Source organism: Lepidochelys olivacea, assembly GCF_965140295.1.
Source record: "Lepidochelys olivacea isolate rLepOli2 genome assembly, chromosome: 6".
NCBI classification, from domain to species: domain Eukaryota; kingdom Metazoa; phylum Chordata; order Testudines; family Cheloniidae; genus Lepidochelys; species Lepidochelys olivacea.
This window is the reverse complement of record NC_140416.1, coordinates 51,142,058-51,166,012: the sequence shown is the minus strand read 5'-3', so window position 1 is coordinate 51,166,012 and position 23,955 is coordinate 51,142,058. Positions and strand designations below refer to the sequence as shown.

Sequence of the window (23,955 nt, the reverse complement as noted above, 5' to 3'; positions counted from 1 at the left end):
GTTGAGAGGGGAGCATGTTGTGCTGCTTGGAATGTTATATTCCAGATTAAAGATGGTTGGGAATTTACTGACAAAATGATCTTTCGTTCGGAAAATGCTGATTTGCCAAAACTAGACCATTTCATAGAAACATTTTTGTTGTGACTAACTTCTGCCAAAATACAGGCAGGGTTCCAATGAAACAATGCCTCCTTGGGCTTACCTTGGAAACCTGCCTGACTTCATGCCAGCTTACTTGGTGGGCTGCTGAGAAACCCAGGCTTGCAGGGTCTACAGTTCAAGGGCAGCCTATGTCATGTGAACTGCTTCAGAGTTGGGGATCCTAGAGCTTCCAGACTCTCTGATCTGGAGCTTGGAGCCTGGGAGCCCTGAAAGCCTTAGTTCTTGATCAAGGTTTTCAGGACTTCTGGAGTCCCTGCTCTGTGATGGGTGACTTTCTGGGGAGTCAGGGCCATCTAGGATATCCACTGGAGTTGGGGGAGTCCCTGGGAGTTGGGCAGCATGAGGGATCCTCAGGATTTGGGGCAAATGGCTACTCAGTTTCATTCTGGAAAAAAATAAGGAAAATATTTTGACTTTTCAAAATGAAAAAAAAAATGGGATTTCCATAAGAAATATTAACATTTCAAGTTTTTGTTCTTTTTCAAAATGTCAGAATTTCCCACAGAATGGACATTCTGAGTTTTCGCCATCCATGTGGTCATTAAAGTTTCCAGAGCACCTTTTTCTTTTTCAAGAGTTACTTAGCAGGTGATCTGGCCAAATTCTAGTTTTTATAATTATGTTTTGCAAAATTTCCATGCACGTAGACCTGCAGACAACATTCTTTGCTTCCTGTACAAAAGTGCTGCATGTTGTCAGCCGTTAAGCACAAGTTGTGTTCCTCCACCACTGCCGGATATGTTTGTTGTTGGCAAAGTGATTCCTACTTAATGATTTTGGATGTATTGTAATGAAAAGTACTATATGAATACAACTTCTTGTGGTTTTTTATTGTTATAATATTTTTTAAAACATGTAGATTCTTTCATATTATAATGCCAATAACAAATGAATGAGTGATCTAAGGGAATAATGGTCATTAGTTTATATCACCCAGTCATTATTCCCCAAAGAAATAATCTGCACTCCATCATTGTTGCTTATATGTTGCTCTAATAGGGATAATTACAGTGGGATTTAATGTAATTTCCATTGAAGCTGGTTATCCATAGTATTTTAAAAGAATCAGTTTAGGGTGGCTGAAGTGTAGATGTGACTAGAAAACTTTGGCACCTGCTTTCACTGCTAGAGAGAAGAAACCTTCACTGAGAGCAGGTTGAACTAACTTTACAATAGTGCCTCCCTGACCTGCTAATTGTATTTTAGAATCATTTCCTCATGCTGACTTTTATTTCTCCCCTTCTTAACTTCATATCAGAAGATTAGAAATACATAGTAGATACCCTAGTCATGAACTGAAGCTATTTATGGGAAAGGAAAGGATGAAAAAGCAGGAAAGGTAAAGCAGATGCTACCAACGGTCACCCTGTGAAAACAACAGTCTCTGACGCTGTATGGTCTAGAACAGTGGTTCTCAAACTTTTGTACTGGTGACCCCTTTCACATAGCAAGCCTCTGTGTGCGACCCTCCCCCCTTATAAATTAAAAACACTTTTTTTACATATTTAACACCATTATAAATGCTGGAGGCAAAGCAGGGTTTGGGGTGGAGACTGACAGCTTGCGACTCCCCACCCCATATAATAACTTCATGACCCCCTGAGGGGTCCCGACCCCCAGTTTGAGAACCCCTGGTCTAGAAGCTAGGCCAAATATTTAATTGCATTCATGTTTGGCCTAGCAGTTAAAGCAGTGACCTCGGTGGGTTCAGGAATGAACTTTTGGGTTATGTTGGAAATTTTGAAAATGAGATACTAGGCAAATCAACTATTGTCACTGAACCTCAGTTTGTGCATGTACAAAATGAGTACAGCAAGTGGAAAATGGGGGATGACATATTTGAGAAAATTGCTTTCCCTGTTTTTCATCAAAAATTCAAAATTTCAACAAAAATGTGTTGACATTTTGTATTTTGTCAACCAGCTGTCAAAATGAACTTAATATTTTGCCAGTCTGAACACTCAGGAGACATGCCATTCAGGTATAGATTAAGTGTACATCTCAAAACATTTCCCCCAAATATTTTTTCTCTTGAATTGAGAGAGGCTAAATGAGTTTATCCTTTTGCATTCACTTATTTATAATATCCTAGCAAATGAATTGTAATAGAAACAGCAGATAGAAGACTGATAAGAGAGAATGTTCTTACAAAATACATTTCAAAATTGTGTGAGTTTTTATTTATTACTTTTGTCATACTAGAAACCTGAGTTTTCTGGTTCAAAAAAATCATAAGCTGCCACAACCAGACTAAATTCATCTAATAGAATTAACCACTATGAATGATTCATTTAGCTCCGTCTCCGCATGAGTTTTGAGGCACTCTTGAAAGGGAAGGGGACAAATGGGTGTTGGAAGTTTGTATGGCTGTTGTGTGTCCTCTGCCCATTCTTGGGTGAAGAGTGATGGGCAGTCTCCAAAATTCTAAATCCAGCACCTTTCACCAATACTAAAATTGTGTATTTTTTTAAAGTAGAGATATTAAAACTCTTTGTGCAGTCCTGATTGTGTTGATAATCCATTCCAAATTGGCAAGGGATTGTGAACATATAGTTTTTAATATTTCAGGCTGCATTTCTCAATAGTTAATTAATTGTGAACTTAGAGCTTGAAATGTTGCACTGATGATTGGGCAATTTTAAAGATGAAACTTGTGCAACAAAACCTGGGAATTCTTGTTCCAGCACTTGGAAAGTCCTCCTGATCAACGACCTCTTTATTTCTGACTTCCTTCTCCCTGAGGATACCTGGTTCTCCTCATTGGACTTGTCAGCTGTTATTGCCATCTCATTTAGTAACCTCTCCTCTCACTTCCGGCTCCTATGGCCTCAGTGGCAGCTTTGGATTTCTCCTCTTCCCCTCTGACTGTTTTCAGACCCTTCCCTTTCCCCCCTCTTCATTTCAGTCTTCACTTTTCCTCTCCCTCCAACTAGCTACTACCTCTTTTCTATTTTTTTAAAAATTCTGACTGTGATGGCTGGCTCTCTTTATGTCTCTCATCCTAATCCTATATATGCATCCTGAGAGATTTAAATTTCCATATTCATGTCTTTGATTTTTCCCTCTGAGGTCCCCTCTCATTAACCTCCTCACCAGACATGCCAAACCCATGGAAAAAACACAGAAATTGAGCTTGTTTTTGGCTTAATTGGCTTGTGAGTTGCTTGTTTTTGGCTTGTAGCTTGTTGCTTCTTTTTTTTTTTTTTGATTGGCTCCCAGAAATCAGGGGCGGGGAAGGGACAAGCAGGGGCAAGGGAGGGAGAGAATCCGGGGTGCACAGTGGGCCCACCACAGTCCCAGACTGTATGCCGGGGGAATCTAGTCACATAGAGTGTTTGGAGTTCTTAGGGATGGGCTTGTTTTGGCCTTGTTTTGAAATAGGATTAGCTTGATTTTTGGCTTCTTGTGAAAGTTGGGGTGCTTATTTACCACGTGAAAGTTGTCAACTGTTTTCCTCACTCAGTCTCCAGCTTTGGGCTGATTCCCTTACTAACTGTCGTGGTCACTCTCTTAAAGTGCTAGTTGTTCAGTTTCTATTAATTCTATAAATTCTAGACCTGGTAGAATAGTAGTCAGTGAATTCTAAACTTGTTGAATTGTGACCCTTTTTCAATTCATGAAGCCTTCGCAGGCCAATCTTGATTAATAATTTATGTATTTATTTCAGTGGCTGTTAGTACCCTGACTCATATTACCAGATGCTTTACACAAACACAACAGTGAATCCAGGGCCTGGAGGCTGACAGAAGCATTTCCAACCAAGAGGCCTGCCTTCACTTTCAAGGCTTCTCATTGTTTGTGTGCTCTGCACTGTGCTTTATGACAGTTGCTCTGAGTAACCCTCACACAATGAATAATAATGTGTCATAGCTGCATCTCATCAGACTTTCACTCTCACTCCTACTTCTGTGTCTAACAGACTCCTCTACTCCCACACTGTTGTGAGACAAAGGGCCAACATATATTTACATTCAACCAAAACATGGAATCCCTGTCCCATATCACTTACAATCCACAGGCCTCATCCCATGAGTTACAAGGTAACTATCCTATAACAGTGGAAATTGAGGGTGCTCAGCAGTGCTTTTCAGAATCAGGACCCCAAAGGTATGGGTGGGTACAGTACAGAACAAACAATCCAGAACAAGCAGAGTGGTTGTGAGTTCATTGCACTTAGGATGCATAATGAAACAGGTGTTTAAAGATTTTATTAAAATGGAGAGGGAGAGTGCTTAAAATCTTATGTTTTCTCCATCCCAAAATAGCTGCATGTTCTTCCAAGTAAATTTGAATCTTCTAGTGCATTGTCAAAGGCACAATCCCGCTGCACATTCCTCCCATACTGAATTATTTTGCTGACCAGAAAGTTTAACTACTGAAGAATAATCCCTCTGTGCACAGCCTCCCAGCTCATACTGCATGCTGATAACAGGCTAATTATCTTCTGCTCAAAGGAAATAAGCTTAACACCTTCAAATGACAAGAAAGAAGCTGGGGCAGGGGGAGAGGAAAGAACCACCATTGTCCTGATATCATTAAGATGACTTGAAAGATACTGATTATCTTTCAGAAACCCCAGGGTAGGCTTGGGAAAGCCCCAAAAGCTTAAGCACTCAGCATATATTCTACTTTCTGTGGATATATTAACAAAACAAAAGCATTCTTGTTTGAGGGTGTCTCCAAGATTCACCTACGTAAAGTCAAAGAGAATTAAGTGCCTAATTCAGTTAGGCACTTTTGTAAATCTGAGTGCTGATCTGCACATGTAGGCACCTGCATACCTTTATAAATCTGGTCCAAAGGCTTCATTTACAGAATAAAGTTAACGGAGATAATAGGTGAGTTTCATATCTGATATATCTCAGATTTGAAAGAAACAAATCTTTGGACTTTATTAGCCAAAAAAGAAACCCCATTTAAAATGTTGCTCAGTATAGCCTTGAATTTCAAAAGGGCCACCTGTTTCATAAAATTATGTGCATATATGTTTGTAGGATCTATATATGTCTAGAGATTGGAAGAGAAGATTGCAGTGATAGGTTCAAGGCCTGGCCCACAACTACTGTGGCTCTAGTCTTTTCATTATTGCTCAAATATTTTTTTTAAAGTTCTGTGTTCGGTGATTATGGCAAGTCAAAAATTGCTTAAGGGAATGGATTTTTTTTTTTTTAAAGAATACCAGATGTTTGGAATGTTCTTTTATAAAAATAGATCTCCTCATGCAATTGTATTGCTCCTAACATATCTTGTAAATAAAGGTTACATAAAATGATGCAAATGTTTAAGGCAAGCATTCCGGAGATAGTCGTGCACATACACACAATACATATATACAAACAAATAAATAATACACAATAAAGAAAGAACCAAACCAAATCTTGGCTTTAAAGCTGTGCAGGGAACTGGAATCTCCGTTCACCAGAAATACTGCAATTTCTAAATTTGTTTTCATTCCAAATTGGAAATAAATTTGGAGAGAGCATGATTTCAAAATGAAAATCAAAACATTCTGTTCTGAAATTGTTGAAATGGGATGTTTCAATCTTACCGAAATGGTTTTCTTCATTTTTTTTTAAACAAAGATTCATTAAAGTTCACATGTTCCTCTAGAACAACGGTGGGAAACCTGCAGCCCGTTGTCCGCACTCGGCCCATCAGGGTAATCCGCTGCCGGGCTGCGAGACAGTTTGTTTACATTGACCGTCCTCAGGCACTGTCACCCACGTGCCGGTCACCGCGTGCTGGCCACCACTTCCCACAGCTCCCATTGGCCGGGAATGGCGAACTGCAGCCACTGGGAGCTACAGGTGACCGTGCCTGCAGACAGTCGATGTAAACAAACTATCTTGCGGCCCATCAGCAGATTACCTTGATAGGCCGAATGTTGCCAACAACTGCTCTAGAAAGTTTTGATTTTAATGAAATTGCATTTTCCCGTAAAAAGATATTCTGATGGAGATTTTTCAACCAGTTCTACATCCTAGGCTTTGGGAAAGGTCACACTGGATCTTATCTTTGAGTGTAGCTATTATCTCTACAATGAGTTGAAGAGAAGATTGGATTCAAATTCACCTGAAATTTTGGAAAGTTCTGACCTGGAATGAGACATGAACATTGCAGTCCAGAGTTATTTCTATTGTGCAGACTCATGGAAAGAGGAGACCTATTCCAATCTGCAACACTTCCTGTTTGCAATACCATACACCTCTTGAAGCAGTATAGAACTTCTGATAGAGTTTATATATATATTTGTATAGCTCCTGCTTCTTGGCCAAATGCTAGCGATGATATAAGTTCCTCTAGAATTCTCAGAAAAGGTTTTCAAAAGTGATGAGTGGTTTTGGATGCCAACTTAAGACTTTAAATGGGCCTTATTTTCAGAAAGTGCAGAGTTTCTGGAAATCAGGCCCCTTTAAAATGTCTCAAATTGGCCCCCTAAAATTGGAGGCACCCAAAATCACTAGTCACTTTTGAAAATTTTGGCCAAGGTGTTTAGTTTCCTGAGAAGCAAAAGATTGCTTCCCCTTACAGTAGCATTCCTATCTACTGTCAAAAGACTGTCAGTGTTGTAATGTATGGTATTTGCCAATGCATTCTAATCTACTACATGCATTTTGGCCAAGGTGTTTAGTTTCCTGAGAAGCAAAAGATTGCTTCCCCTTACAGTAGCATTCCTATCTACTGTCAAAAGACTGTCAGTGTTGTAATGTATGGTATTTGCCAATGCATTCTAATCTACTACATGGCAGCTAAGTTTATCAGCATTGTAAAAGGAATTCCACACTACTGAAGCAATGAAGTGGAAGCCATATGTAATAATGAGGAAACTCAATTCCAGCATAAACTAGTGGAGAAGGAAGAGGATTATTACAGAAAATGACAAAGAAAAAACAATTCCTGCAGGTAGTGAGAGATGCCCAAATTCCTACTTATATGGACCAAGCCCGGACTTTCTCATATCACAGACTGCACTTTCCTGCATTGTTGTGTAACCAACATGTGCAAACTTGTAATATCTGTGTGTCTTTCCTTGCAGGTGTTGATGCCCTCTTCATCACCAGAAATTATCCTCTTACAAAGCAGCTCTTCCCTAGATCTTGAAGATCAGATCAGATTTGTTAAGGTAGGACTGTATGTTATGTTGCACCAGGCAAAGTGAGAAGGAAAGATGGAGACAGGGAGGAAAGAACCAGAAAGATCTATGTATTAAAAATAATGACCTAATACATTAAAACCCTATATATTCTTATCATTTTCACAAACCTGGACTGAAGAGACTTCCCATCTTATTATCCTGAGACCTAATGGACAAACAGAATAGAATGAGAACAGTTCACAACAGCCAGTTCCTATTATACCTTTTTAGAGAACCCTGTCTTAGTAGTATCTATATATATACGCTTATATCAAGAATATTCCCCTTGCTCATTCCAGAGTATATGTTCATATTTTTCCCTATATAATCCTCAGTGTGTTTGTATTGCACATGCTAAAGAAAATCAAGATGTATATTGCTCGGATAACAATCCAATATTCTGGCATATCATGAGCAGCTATATATCACTTTATATATATCTATATAATAGATATATATAATCTATCCATCTGTCTGTCTATCTAAAATACAGCTAGTAATATGACTCAGGAACCTTCCTGTAACCTCTGTGAAGCCCAGATGATTTAAATAGATAGTAGTTCCAGGAGTATATTTCAACACCGTAAGGCTAATTTGATTTCTGAACACTAGAAAACCATGCTGCATATATTTGAAGAAAGGAAGCTAGAGAAAATAAAATAATGCATTGTGAAAATTTGGTACAAAGCACAATTTTAATAAGAGTGAAAGAATAGGAAAGTGAAAGAATAGGGAGCTGGCTATTCACGGCTCCCTATTCAAGGTTAAGGCTGTTCTTTTAACTATATTTTAATACATTTGTGTGCATATATGCAGAGCCTCACATCTCTCTTCATTGTGGGCTAAATCCTAAGACCTGTACTCAGTTTTTAATTGGCGATTACTCAGGCAAACACCTGTTAAAGTACAGGCATGTTATATAGCATACACAGATCTCAAAGCATTTAACAAAATCAAGGGTTGGTCTGTTCTGGGAATTTACATCAGCATTGCTATGTGTCTTGAGGGTGTGAAAAATCCAGTCTAGTGTCCTATTCACTCGACCACACTGCCTCAAGAATTGGCTATTAGAAAATAGTGTACAGTGCATGAACATTACACTTAGGCTTGACAGAATTTGATTATTTTTATAATTTTTTACAGATAATATTGATATTTAGTTTTAAGCATTTAAAATAAATGTTCAGAGTTGTGTAAAATTATGGAGTTTTAGCATTTTGTATTTATTTAAATAAATAATTAAGTCAGATAGTTATTTAATGACAGTCAATATTGAAATTCAAAAAGTGAAAGGACAAATTGTCAACATCACATGTCAAAATATACAAATTATTTATCCTTAAATCAATGAGTCAGACATGTTTTTGCAATTCATTTGCTAGTCCATTTGTAACAAGCCTAATTCAAAAGTCTAAATCACTAGATTTTGACACAAATATGTTTCCAGGCATTTTTTTTTCTTAATCTGTAAATGTTGATTATTATTGATGGAAATATTTTTATCAGCTTTTGTGTGTACAGTGAAATGGATATTTACCAACATTTATCATTAAAAATATAATCTTTCCAAGCATAAAAACACTATTTTCAAATCTTAAAACTTGAACATGTCTAAACAAAGTTTCGTCTCACATGCCAAAGGCACTTTTGCTTGTTGAGGATGAAGTATATACTAGGGGGTATGACAATTTTAAAGAGGAGCCTTCTTTAATTTATATAGACAGAAAAAAAGTCTCTGAAAATGTCTTAAGTGTTGGGAAAATACCACTTATTTTATGTTGAGAAATCTCAAAAAAAGGCCAGATAGAATTTTGTCTGATCTCCAAAAATTATGATCATATTTTGGGCTTAGAACATGTTGATAAAATTTCAATCCAGAGGTTAATTTATTTAGAAAGTTATAGCACTTGAGAATAGAGGCTTAAAATGAAAGTATCTCCTAAACTACTGTGAAGTCTAACAACTTTCAGCTGTGAGTACTTGAAAAGAATACAGGAAACTTCACCTAGAGCAGATGTGTAAGACATAGTTATTATATACTTATGCCATGAACATTTTTCCTCTTGGCAGGGATCTTCTCTATCTCTGGCAAGTTATTCAGATACAGACCATTCCTGTTTCCTCACTTTATACCTTTCTTCGAGGGCTTGCATTGATGCCTGCAAAGCATTATCCCTCTGGATGATGGGGACTTTGGAACCAGCTATTGTTCCTTCATCCTTGGCTCAGAGTTCTCTGTTAAACAATGTTTAGCCTGCAGAAGAGAAGAATGAGGGGGGATTTGATAGCTGCTTTCAACTACCTGAAAGGGGGTTCCAAAGAGGATGGCTCTAGACTGTTCTCAATGGTAGCAGATGACAGAACGAGGAGTAATGGTCTCAAGTTGCAGTGGGGGAGGTTTAGATTGGATATTAGGAAAAACTTTTTCACTAAGAGGGTGGTGAAACACTGGAATGAGTTACCTAGGGAGGTGGTAGAATCTCCTTCCTTAGAGGTTTTTAAGGTCAGGCTTGACAAAGCCCTGGCTGGGATGATTTAACTGGGAATTGGTCCTGCTTTAAGCAGGGGGTTGGACTAGATGACCTTCTGGGGTCCCTTCCAACCCTGATATTCTATGATTCTATGATTCTATGAGGCCCTTTTCCTCCTCAGAACACATCATTCTGAACCTGTGCTGAGCAAGGAAACAAGACAGCAGAACTTAGACCTATATATCTCCTGCTTGGCACTGCAGAGCAACATGGCTGCTTGGTTGTCTTCTCATGAGTATTTTTAGGCACATACAGTTAAGATTTGATTCTCAAGTAAATAAGAATTGTATTTTCCAGTCACAATAACTTCTTAGGAGAAAAAATTAAGATGTCTGAAACATCCCCTTCGATATCAATGCGTCATATTCTTGCAACTTTAAAAACATAGGGGAAAAAATGCTGTCACTTTTTAAGTAAAAGCGATAATTCCTAAAGTACTCTATCATTCATGTCCATGTCTTCTTGTCTTAGGGTTTGCAATCTTATGAATGCAATTTAGTAGCAACAGAGAGCTATTCTTCCTTCTCACTCTACTGACATTTACAAAAGCAGCTATATATATGTAGAGGATGGTGCATGAACCATTAAGGGCCAAAATATATTCCCATGTACACCAAAAGAAATCTGGAGTGACTTCACTGTACTCAAAGAAGTTACTCCTCACTTACACCTGTGTAAATGAAATCAGATTCTGACCTCAGTGGGGCTCCATCTTGGTGTAGGAGTCCACTGCTGTGTGCGTCATACTGAAGGATCAGGACTTGAGGCTGCAGAAGTGTCAAAACTTGGAAGTGGGAAATTTTGAATGAAAACATTTGGCATTTGGTTACAAGCCATTTTGTGAATCAGAACTTCTGTGGATTTATGTGGAAAATAGGGTCATTTATGAGCAGGGCTGGCTCCAGTCACCAGCTTTCCAAGCAGGTGCTTGGGGCGGCAATTAGAATGGGGTGGCAGTCTGTGTCCCGTGGCAGCAATTCAGCGGCAGCTCAGCCACTTTCCCCACCATGGCGGCAATTCGGCGGCCGCTCCACCGCTGCTGTGGCGGCAGCAATTCGGTGGCGGCTGCTTGGGGCAGCAAAATTGCTAGAGCTGACCCTGAATATGAGAGCGAATTCATCAATGTTCACTCAGAAAATTGTCCAAAAATGACATATTATAGGAAATTTGCAAAACGTGGCCATTTTCAAAAATTCAGAATGAAATGGAAAAACCTTTTGTTCTTAATTTTTTTTCTTCAGGGTGCGTGTGTGCATGTACACAGTTCTCGTTGTTTGCTATGACTACCACTGTGAAGGCACATTTTGTCTGCCCCTACGCCTTTGACTTTTGGAATGACTTTACAATTTGGAGAGCCCCAGATTGCCATGGTGGTGGGAATCAACCTATGTATTTCTTCTGTATCTACTCTCATTGCTGTAGGGGCTAATTAAACCAATTTGTGATATGAATTTAGTAAAGGACCAGAGTCCCAAGATGTCATTTGTGTAATTTGTACCTAATGCCTGTCCAATTCAGTACATACTGCTTTGCCCCGCTCTTTCAGCACCTCATGTTGTTGCGAGGGACAGCTATCCTGCTTATGCCTAACTAGTCGAGGTGAGTAAAGGACTGACTCTGAATCACCTTTGTTTTTTTTCATTTACGACATAGCCTTTGTCCGCTGTGATAACTGTAGCAGTAAAGTTGGAGCAGAAGTTATTAAAAGAGAATATTCTGAACAAAGATTTCAACACAGAGAAAGAACCTACGGAGATCGGACACAACTCAAAGTCACATGAGAGGTAGATATTTTGGATGAAATTCTGGCCTCATTGAAGTCAGTGGGAGTTTTGCCGTCGATTTCCATAGAGCCAGAATTTCATTCATTGAGTATTAAGAAGACATTTTTACACGCCAATTTTCTGATTATATTCATACCATAAAGTTTTACAGACCTGACCCTTTAAATGTCTGAGCAACTTCAAATCCCATTAAAGACAATAGGGCTTGAAGGTGTTTAGCACCCTTTCAGGGTTGAGCTCTTATGCCTTAAATTCATAGGGACCTAAATTTATTTTAGTAAAATCCTGGACACTAGACCTGCCAATTTGGTAATATTACAGCCCAAAGAGATGCTTAGAAACAAATTGACTCTCTGTATTTCTTATAACTTTGTCTGTTTATACCCTTTCATTAATGCAGTTTTTCTTCACTTAAATATTAAGGACATATTTCTCCTCACAGATCTACAGTGCTCATCTTTGTTGCTCATTCTGTTCTCATTCTATGTGCAGTCCTCTCAGGTGAAAAAGAGAACCTCACTGCAGATTAGAAAGGAGAACTTTGCCCGAAGAGTAGAGGGCTTTTTACTTTCTTTCACAAAACTTTCAGTCACTAAATGTTAGGCCTCTGTTTCAAAGAAGCTTGGATGCCACTGAATTCCTTTTCACAGATCAGCTGATCTTTCTATGCAGCAATTTGTGTCCCATTGAAGAATAGTGCACATTAAAACCCAGACATTTTTAACTGCAGATTGTGATATTTGTGTCTGCAGCTGTCCAGTTGGATTAGCAACACAAGATTCAAAAAAACATTCTGAGAATTTCACTGTGTGAAGTGGAATCAAGTTTACAAGGAAGATATTTACAAATGGAAGATGCAGCATCTGGTATTTTCCTTCCAAGCAAATATTTTATGGATTCATAGCTTAATAGCGTTTAAGGACAGAGGAGACCAACAGACCATTTAGTCTGACCTCCTGAGTATTTCAGGCCATTAAATTTCACTCTGTTATTCCTGTATTAAGCCCAGTGACTTGTGTTTGACTTCTCCTAACCCACCCCTGTGTTCCAACAACTGTATAGCTGTGAAACCTAATTTCACATTTGGGAACTGTGAATAGGATGAGATTAAATCTCATATGAGCTGGGGGATCCTTATATATACAAAACAGTATCTCTGAACTCCTAATGTTGAAGGCTTTGGAGCTGAATTTGGTATTACTCACGCTGGAGTAAACCAGTGATAATCAGTGGAATTGTATATGTGTAACATTAGTGTGAGTCAGATCAAAGTCAAGCTTTGATTTTCTTACTGTATCACAATCTCCCTAAAATATACTGTTGGATTCTCACCATCCCTTAGTTCCTGAGACAAGCTGTTAAGTTAATTAGAATAGAAAGGGTCTAATGCAAAGCCCATTGAAGACAATGAAAAGTTTCCCACTGACTTGAACAGATTTTGGATCAGATTCAGGCAGTTTTCTTTCTTATTAAAAGTATCAGACTGAAAAGAACCAAAATGACAGTGATGTTTCCATGCACAAATAACTTCTTGTCAGCAATGTTTTATAAGGAAGGAGGATTATTTTCCAGAGTTGCTTTTGTGACTATATACAAGGAAGGTGAAATGTAATTGTATCAGAGCAGATAGATAGCTCTGAAACTGCCTCTCACTGTCCTTTTTATTAGCAACATTGTTTAATTTTCCTTTTTCACTCCTCTCCCTATACTTTGCCAGTATTTACACTATTTCTTTCCCCCTCTTCAGGCTTTTCTGACTGTGCAGTTGATGTCTATCTCACCCTCTTTATCCGCAGGTCTGCATTATATTAGAATATTTGCTTTCCCAGGGACTAAAGATATTTCTCTTCCACCAAATGATTGACGACTTTGAGTATCCAGTCTTTTACCTTTAACCATTCTCAATTCCACTCCGACATAGAAGTTCAATTCTTTAGCCCCAATTTCCTGCCAATAAGGAACAATTGTGTTATTGCAACCTGCTGTTATGTTGCCAGTCACATCAACATTTGCTGCACATGCCAGTAAGCATTGATATTCTCCCTTACCTAGGATCGGGGAGATCTGTTCAGTTGATGAGAAACAAATGTGAGTTGTTTTAGTCCATTTGTCAGAATGTTACTAGTTATCTTCACTAATCAGCCTCTTGGTCCATAATCCTCTTGGTCCTTAAATGGAACTGGAAGTCATTGAGACTCTGATTGCGGCCTTTGTCCATGTGCATCACCAGCCGCAGGATAATGGACTTTAGCTGCACTGTTGCAGGAGGGGTCTGTGGATCCCTATAAGCAGCCAGAACTGCTAGTTGTCCAGGGGCTGCATCTCCAAAGCATCCATTTAGGCCACAGTGTGCGCCTTCATCATTCAGACAGCTGCTACCCTCCTTCAGACCTTCCTTCCACCTAAATGGAGCAAAGGTGAATGACCAGGTAAAGATGAAACCAGAGTACACATATCCCTAGCTACTTCCTTCCCCACTTGGCCTTGTCTGTGTCAGTATTTGTGCTTTGTAAGTGTGTGGATGGATGGCTAGGTGTTATTCTATTCCTTCCACATGATCCAAGATATCTCCCAAGGTACTTCCATGTGAAATGTAGAGCTATTGTAGAAGTGGATTTTGCAAATTGATCTGCAGGGAGTTGTTGGCTCCTGAAAGTTCCATGCAAAGAGAAAGATTGAAGACTCAAAAACAGCATAAAACAAACTTGAGAAAACAATTAGTATAAAGTGTCGGGGGAAAAAAATATTTCACCCAACCAAATTTGACCAACTTGTAATCATTTACTTGCCTGATGGATATATGCATTGGTGAATGATTAAATGTGCTGATAGTTTTTAAAAATATGTTTTAAAGATATTTGGCACCTAGACTAACAAGCCTGGAAACCCGACAATTTAATTCCAGATTGCTTTGAGGTTATGTTGTGAGTGACTAGTCATTTTATTGTCTTTGTTTTATTTGTTGATAAACTATAGTTAACATATTAAAAATAGAAATTTTAAAAGAGGAAACCATAGTTTTAGTCTACATGAGAATGGCTATAGTGGGTCAGACCAATTGTCCATCAAGCCCAGTATCCTGTCTTGTGAAAATAGCCGGTGCCAGATGTCTCGGAGAGAGTCCCCAGAACAGGGAAATTTATTAAGTGATCCATCCTCTGTCATCCAGTCCTAGCTTCTAGAAGTCAGAGGTTTCAAGACACCGAAAGCATGGTGTTGCATCCCAGACCATCTTGACTAATGGCCATTGATGGACCTACCCTCCATAAATTAATCTAATTCTTTTTTTGATTCAGTTATTTTTTGCCTTTCTCAACATCCCCAGGCAACGAGTTCCACAGGTTGACTGTGTGTTGTATGAAAAATTACTTCTGTATATTTGTTTTAAACCTGCTGCCTTTTCATTTCATTGCATGACTCCTGGTTTTTGTATTATGCAAATAGGTAAATAACACTTACTCACTTATTGACTTTCTCCACAACATTCATGATTTTATAGACCTCTGTCATATCCTCCCCTCATTCATCTCTTTTTCAGTCTGAACTTTTCCAGGTCTTTTCCAGGTCTTTTCCAGTCTTTTAAATCTCTCCTTGTATTTAATCTCTCCATACTCCTAATACATTTTGTTGCCCCTCTCTGTACTTTTTCCCATTCTATTATATCTTTTTTTGAGATGGGGTGGCCAGAACTGCACTCAGTATTCAAGGTGAGGGTATACTGTAGATTTATAGAGTCGCATCATGATATTTACAGTCGTTTATCTATCCCTTTCCTAATAGTTCCTAACATTCTGTCATCTTTTTTGAGTGCCTCTGCCATTTGAGCAGATGGTTTCAGAGAACTATCCACAATAACTGCAAGATCTCTTTCTTGAGCTGTAACAGCTAATTTAGACCCCGTCATTTTGTATGTATAGTTGGAATTGTTTTCCAGCATGCATTACTTTGCATGTATCAACATTGAATTTCATCTGTCATTTTGTTGCCCACTTACCCAGTTTTGTAAGATCGCTTTGTAAATCTTGACAAACTTTGGATTTAACAATCTTGAGTAATTTTGTATCATCTGCAAAATTTGCTACCTCACTGTTTACCCCTTTTCCCATATAATTTATGAATATGTTGAACAGCACTGGTCCCAGTACAGATCCTTGGATGAATCCCACTATTTACCTCTTTCCATTGTGATAACTGATCATGTATTCCTATCCTTTGTTTCCTATCTTTTAATCAATTACTGATCCATGGGAGGACATTCCCTCTTATCCTAAGACATCTTACTTTGCTTACAAGCCTTTGGAGAGCCTTTCTGAAAGCCCAAATACTATATCCACTGGATCAGCCTTGTTCACATGTTTGTTGACAACCTCTGAGAATTCTAATGGTGAATTTTCCCTTTACAAAAGCCATGCTGCCTATTCCCCAACATATCATGTTCATCCATAAGTCTGATAATTCTGTTCTTTACTATTGTTTCAACCAATTTGCCTGATATTGAAGTTAGGCATACTGGCCTGTAATTGCCAGAAAATCATGTCTGGAGACTTTTTAAAAAAAATGATGTCACATTAGCTGTCTGCCAGTAATCTGGTACAGAGGCTGGTTTAAATGATGGGTTACATACCACAGGTAGTATTTCTGCAAATTCATCTTTGAGTTCCTTCAAAACTCTTGTGTGAATACCATCTGGTCCTGGTGACTTATTACTGTTTCATTTATCAATTTCTTCCCAAAGCACTTCAGTCTGGGATAGTTCCTCAGATCCATCAACTAAAAAGAATCGCTCAGGTGTGGGAATCTCCCTCACATCCTCTGCAGTGAAGACCGATGTAAAGAATTTATTTAGCTTTCTCCACAATGGCCTTGTCTTCTTTGAATGCTCTTTTAGCACCTTGATTGCCCAATGGCTCCACTGATTGTTTGACAGGCTTCCTGCTTCTAATGTATTTTAGAAAAATGCTGTTATTTTTTGTGTCTTTTGCTAGCTGCTCCTCAAATTCATTTTGGGCCTGCCTAATTATGCTTTTATATTTGACTTGCCAGAGTTTATGCTCCTTTCTATTTTCCTCAGTAGAATTTGACTTCAAATTTTGAAAGGATGCCTTTTTGCTTCTAACCACCTCTTTTACGCTGTTGTTTAGCCATGGCTGTTTTTTTTGTTTGTTTTTTTGGTGGTATTACTGTTTTTGTTATTGGGATATACATACTGTTTGAGCCTCTGTTATGATGTTTTTTAAAAAGTATCCATGCAGCTTGCAGGCATTTCACTCTTGAAACTGTTCCTTTTAATATCCATATAACTAGCTTCCTCATTTTTGTGTAGTTACTCTTTTTGAAGTTAAATGCTACTATGTTGGGTTTCTTTGGTATTTCCCCCCTGTAAGGATGGTAAATTTAATTACTTTATGGTCACTATTACATAGTGGTTCAGCTATATTTACCTCTTGGACCAGATCCTGTGCTCCACTTACGACTAAATCAAAGATTGCCTTTCCATTTGCGGGTTCCAGGACCAGCTGCTCCAAGAAGCAGTCATTAATGGTGTCTAGAAATTTTATCTCTGCATCTGGTCCTGGTTCCTAGTAAATATGGGGATAGTTGAAATTCCAGATTATTGTTGGGTTTTCTGTTTTTGTATCTCTCTAATCTCCCTGAGCATTTCACAATCACCATTCTGGTCCGATGGTCATTAGTATCAGATCTGAAGGTATATAAGCATGGAATTTCTATCTATAAAGTTTCTATGGTACTGTTTCATTCATTTAAGATTTTTACTCTATTTGACATTGCTTTTTTTCACATACAGTGCTACTCCCACACCAGCATGACCAACTCTGTCATTCCTATATATTTTATACCCTGGTACTCCCGTGTCCCATTTATTATCATCATTCCACCAAGTTTCTGTGGTGCATCTTATATCAATATCATTGAATACCAGGCACTCAATTTCATCTGTCTTAGCATTTAGATTTCTTTCATTTGTATAAAAGCACTTTATAAAATTTCTCAGTATTTATTTGTATTCCTTTGTGATGTAATTCAATGGGACTCTCTTTCATTTGACTGTTTCTCTTCAGTTCCTACACATACTTTATCAGCATATTACTGCCCTGATACTATTTGTTTAGCTAAATCATGTCTACTTTAGCTAATATATTATTTCTATATATATTTCATATAAATACTAGTACCATTTAACAATTCATGTTTTAATGCCATTTGGAATGACATCAAAGCTGCATAAAGTGCTAATGTCTGGTGAAAGGGTAAATGAATATTAGTCTGTGTCCAAATAACTGATGTATCTACTGCAGAAGATTGCATTTGAGAATCAGATTAGATCTGCAACAGCTAAGCATCACCCCACTTACAAAGACCATTTATTTGATTTTAAAAAACAAACAAAAAACTTCAGATTTGTTCACAGACTCTTAGCTTTAGTAGGCAACTGTTAAAGGCACCTTTAATAACAAAGTCAAAAATTTTAGCCAGGTTCTTTGAATATTAACCTGATCTTGAATAAGTAATGAGTAGTGTAGTATGTAGTATGTTAACATTTAGTTGTAACTTTGCTGTATTAAAAAGTGATTTAAAAAAAGGTTGATGGAAACATTTATTGGGATGTGATATTTTTGCACTTCTGAAAAAAAATGTTTGTTTTGATATTTATTTAGATTAAAATAGTAAAAAAGATAAAAGTGCTTATACAAAGCTCTAAGAGTCCTAATGCTTGATAAATATCACAACATAAGTTCAGTAGCGTCAAACAGACGGATAGGTAGGAACTTGAACAGACAGCTACCAAAAAATGTTCCCTTCTATCCCTTCATCATTTCTGGTGCATACCCTCAGCTACCTTCACAAAACCCTATTGAATAGAATGCAGCATGCCTGGAAAACCACCAAATTTGGGTTGCTTGTTATTGATCCAGGTCCTGATCCTTTACCCATTTAAGTCAATGTGTATTTGCCACTGACTTCAATGAAAGTAAATCAAAAGCCCTAAAATATATGATTGATTAAGAGCCAGAGGATGATTCCCTTATTTGCACTAATGTGAATGATACTTCACAAGTTCTGTCACTGAGTCACTACAACTAGAAGTAAGACTGAGCTCCATGGTCTTTGCTATTGATCCAGTAAATTTGTTACTGAACTGAAATTAACCAGAAAATATACTCTACAATTAAATAAATATTTATATAGCTACATGTTCAAGTCCCATACTTGTAACCGTGACACTTCCATTCTCTCTTCTCATTTTCACTTTTGCCGAGATCATATCAAAGAGCTAGATTAAGTAAGGATACCTGATATATATATATGTATGTGTGTGTGTGTGTGTTACTATTGTGGAGAGCAGAGTGAAGGTGTAGCTGTGTTATTTCATGCTAAAAATAACTGGAAACAACTGTTTGATTTATGGAATCCACTATAATTACCATCAAAGAGCTTGGCTCATTTTTGGGGGGTGGGGTGTGCATGTGGCGGAGTTGGATCTATACATTCTTTCTTTCTCATTATGAGAGCAACAAATGCAGGAGTAGAGTGTATCATCCATACTCTGCTTGCTTGCCTTGCTCCTATAAACATTTCCACATATAACTTTCCACATGTGAGAACTTCCACTGAGTTTAGGTCCCAATCCTGCAAACACTTATGAACATGCTTAACAGTGAGCATGTGAATAGTAATTCAATTGACATCAAATTAAACACATCCATGATCATTTTCAAGATCACAGGCTTAGTTTGTAAACTTGAACGGAACATTGCATTACAATTCCAGTCCCTCTTCCCTCTCCCTCACTTCTGAAAAATCCTCATTCCAATGGAGTTACACCAGAAAATCTGTGAGTCTAGTAATTGGGCTGGTCTGCACTGAAAACTTAGATTGGCATAGCTACTGCACTCAGGGGAGTGAAAAATGCACTCCCCTGAGCGCTGTAGCTATGCTGATCTATTCCCCAGGGTAGTCACAGTTAGGTTGATGGAAGAATGCTTCTGTCAACCTAGTGACTGTCACTCGGGGAGGTGGAGTTTCTACAGAGATGGGGGGGGGAAACCCTTCATTGCTATAGTCTGTGTCTACATTATGGGTAGGCTTGGAAGGATTCAATTTCTATTTGTAAATGTCAGTAAATGTCGATTTCACCAAACACACACAAACTGACTGACAAACTGACAAAAATATTTCCATCAATAATAATAAAAATAAAGATAGGCAAAATAAGAAAAATAATGCTTGTGAACTTATTAGGGTTTGTTTTCAGGCTATTTCCTTTGTATATTCTGACATGTGGTGTTGACACTTGTGTTGTAATTGTTATAAAGCTTTTACCTTTTGAATCTCAATGTCTACAGGCATTAAATAATTATTGTCAGATCTCCCATAATTTCCCTCAATTGTGAACATTTAAATAAATAAAAATAAAAAAATGCTTAAAGAATATCATTTCGCACTACTGTGAAACTTTAAATTGTTAAAAATTTTTAAAATGCTGAAAAATAAACATTGAATTTTGCCGTACCCAATTATGAGATTACAGAAACATATCTATGGCACTGTAGCTCTGCTGCTGTAATGCTCGTAGTGTAAACATGGCCATTATATTGTGATCCTGCCACTTAACTGCTCACAAATCTCCTGAAACGAGAAGGCACTTTAAAGATCTTCCAGTCTGTTAATTAATGTGCAGGTGTTTTGTACTGAGTGACACTTGGGTTTCTTCAAATTATGGAGATAAATGGTTTAAATGTGTATTAATGTGTGTTTGGGTGTGTGTAATGTAAACGTGTATATGTGTAAAGGTATATATGGACGTCGTGTTCACAATTACATGCCTAGCCACAAAAGGTGAGAGAAAGTTACTGAGTAAAATGAAATATAACAGATTTCTAAGGAGTGATTTTATAGAAAATCATTAACTTTCCCTATCCTTCTGTGGCTAGGCATGTACCTGTGAGCACAGTTGAGCTGCCACAATCAGGCGGGCTTTTAAGAAAATGAGTTTTGACATTCCTTTTCTCAAGACGAGCCTTTGTTTTTCAATTACTCCTTCCTCACTTGGAGGTTTCTTGAGGTAACAGTGAGCCTGTTCCCAGACTGTCCGCCAGGTGGCAGCAGTGCCCTATCACAAGAGCTCCTGTACCCTTTTCCTTGACATCAAGTGTTAATGCAATTGACCAATCAGTGCTAGGATGATGGGAGGTAATTGGGTAATTGTATTTTACTGATCACAAGCAGAGAAAAGGAGGAGGGGGGGGGGGGGAGAAGAGAGAATTGAAGACGGGAGAAGGGACGAGTGTAGGAAGAAAGACTGATCCTGGGACCTTTGGAAATACTGGGGTGCCATTGCAAAGGTGGGGGGGGGTGAGGGAGAGAGAGAGAGAGATAGAGAGCAAAGCTATTCCCTGCAGCAGCTGACTGGAACTGGATATATGTAAATACATATACATACACACATATAAATATATGTAGGGAGAGTTCGAGCTGAAGCTGATGGCAGGGAGGAAAGGTTTCTGCGGTGCAAAGGGCTGTGCATTTCTGGGATAAGGAATGAAAGAAGCGGCTGCGCTCCTGGGAATGTGTCATCTTGGAGAGGAGGGAGGAAGGGAGAAGGTAACTGGAATGTGGAAGAAGATGGGAGCCTAAGCCACTGCTGTGCAGAAGGGGATACCAACTTGTAGATCTGAAATATACCAGCCTGATCTTGGCAATGAGATCAGAGCTGCAATTGCAATAGATAGGGGGAGGAAAAGGGAGGCAGAGATTGGAGGGCTCTCTCTGTGTGTGTTTCTCTCTCTCTCCCAAGAAGAAATAGAAGAAGTTTATCCGTCTCGATACTGCTGGATCTTTATTCCTGCTGGACAAAAGATGGAGAGGAAGCAGAAATGAAGAGGAAGGGGAGCCCCGTGCTTGTGAGATTCAGAGTTAGGAGGACAAATCACGCCTCCCCAGGGAGCTTTTGTGCCCCATCGGAGGAGTTTTAACGTCAGGAAGATTTTGAGAAGTGGGGGCAAAGAGAAGAGGGAGAGTCAAAAATACCCACCCCACGTGTGTAAAAAAAAAATAAACAAGGGATGGATTTATTATTGACAGCTGGTGGGAACCTTGAATTTTCCTCCACTCTCCCCCACCCCATTTCCATTTAATGTGAGATGATGAAAATGCAGAGGAGTTGGAGTGAAGGCAAAAGGAGATAACGTGGAGTTTGAAGAGAGGAGAATGGTGATGATGCTGTGAATAGCTGGCTTCTTTCTGAAATCAAAAATCCAATTGCGCACTGGGTTGTGATTGGAAATCTAATCAGATCTTTGGAGAGGGGGGAGAGAGAGACCAAAAGTTTATTGTTTTAACATTCTAAATGTAAGAGGAGACTCTGGTGAAGGTGTGCGTGGAGGAAAATAGGGAAAACAGAAGAATGGGAACCCCCTATCTAACGTGGAAACACATGTATTGGATAATTGATAGTGCAGCAAAGAAGGGGGGAGAAGAAAATTGCCTGGAAAGACCTGGATCTTAACAGTCACAACAAAAAATGCATTAAAAGCAAACGGCCTTACTTCAGATAGAGGGTCGTTTAAAATAAAGAAACCCCTCTCTACCCTCCAAAGGAAGAAGAAGAAAAAAAAGTTGGCAATGGAGAACAGAGGAGCCAGAAAGGGAAAAACCCTCAAAGAAAGGAAACTAGGAAAAGGATCCACAATGGAATGAAAAGTTTCAGAAAGGAGAAGGACCATTCTTGCTCTGAGGGATTTTTTAAATGTTTAGTTTTTTAAAAAAACCTCCCCCAAGAAGACAGGAATTTAATGATACAGGTACGACCATTTTAAGCAGAAAAGTTAAGAGCGACGGGGGAAAAAAAGCCGGGGGGAGTGGAAAAGAAGAAGAATCTGGTGAGGGAGAAAAAAACAGCAGGTTGGGCTGGATTGGAGCCTGTGTGGCCTGAAATTGATCGAAAATTGAAGTTGGATATTTTATTTTTAATTTAATTCCTTATTTTTAATTTTCGCTTCGCTGCTGCAATGAAATAGTTTGCCACCTCCTGCCTTTTTTCCCCTTCCCCCCCTTAAACACTCGGATTTCCATCTGGATAGTCTTCTGTGCAATCTGAAATACAGTGAGTGCCTTTGATATTTTCTTATTCTTATTTCTTGGGAAAGAAATCATGCCCCTCGCTTTCTTCCCTTCGGATACAATCTTGGTGAATTATACGAACTGATTTGGTGGGGCGGGGGGTATAACTGATAAGTTACGGTAGATCCAATGTTATGGTTAGTAAAATTCAAGCCCCGGGAGGATGTTGCAGATGCTTGCATGCCTGGGTCTGCAGGGTTTGTACATGTTCACTAGCAAAGAAATCTCCCAAGGAAGCCCCTGCAGTGTGTGGTGGTGTGCTGCTTGATTGCCCAAACTGTGGAAGAGCGGCAAGTTGCACGGCAGCCTCAGGAGTTTGATGCACAACGATTCCCCCCCCCCCCTTTGACCATTGGAAATCGAAGGGATCCAATTTAATTTTTATTATGCAACCTGACCGTGCAGCTCAACATGGTGTATTAACATGGAAAATGATAATAAGGAAGGCAGGTGAAGGGTGGATGGACGCGGGGGGAGGCAGTACAGGGAGAAACGTTACATTGTGCACGGAGTGATTAAGGACGGTTAGCAGCAGCGAATGGGGATGGGTATTCACTGTTGAAGGAGAGTTTATGATACTTGCCACAGATGTGCTCCAGATCTCTTAGGCAATTTGTTGTGGTTCGGTGGTAAATCCCTCTCGCTCCCAGAGGGCTTTCACAGCAGTTGTAGATTTACTGTTGATAAACAGATAGTATTCTGCAGCGTTAGGAGTTAACTTTAAAAAAAAAAAAAAAAAGGGAGAGAGCGAGTCTGTCTCTGGTAGGGTTTATTGATTAGGAGTGATGGGTAGATAATGGGCCGAGCTAGTATCCACTAATTATGTCGGTCCTTGCCTGCAGAAACGGAGATTGGGGGAATAAAAGCGGGATAATGGTATTTGAAATAACTGGGGGTCCCTGTGTGCTAGTGGGGAACAGTGCCGCTTGCCTCCTCGCTTTTCTGCTGGCAAAGCTGCTGGCTTATTAGATATTCCCTTTCCCTGCCCCCAACCCTGGCCTCCATGTCCAGGGACTCAGATTGAAGGTCTTTACTGGAATAGACTGGAATGTAGTGAAGAAGGAAGTTGGAGGGGGACCTCAAACACATAAATAAATGACCCATAATGGACAGATAATGGCAATTTTTGCCAGGCAATGTGCAGAATTAGCATCACCACTGATTTCCTCCCCCTGCTCCCTTTAGCTACAATCTAATAGGG

At 38.9% G+C, this 23,955-nt stretch overlaps 1 protein-coding gene across 4 annotated transcripts in view; it reads left to right on the top strand.

The window, feature by feature from the left end:
• LRRC4C (leucine rich repeat containing 4C) overlaps positions 1-23,955 on the top strand; it is an 861,418-nt gene that overhangs the window by 691,217 nt on the left and 146,246 nt on the right. For 2 of the 4 annotated variants that reach the window (XM_084631104.1, XM_084631106.1), the window contains exon 1: positions 20,981-22,737. The gene's annotated coding sequence lies outside the window, so the exon portion shown is untranslated. Of the gene's footprint in view, positions 1-7,198; positions 7,286-20,980; positions 22,738-23,955 lie in introns of those variants that run through there. The other 2 variants (XM_084631105.1, XM_084631107.1) reach the window with 2 other exon arrangements.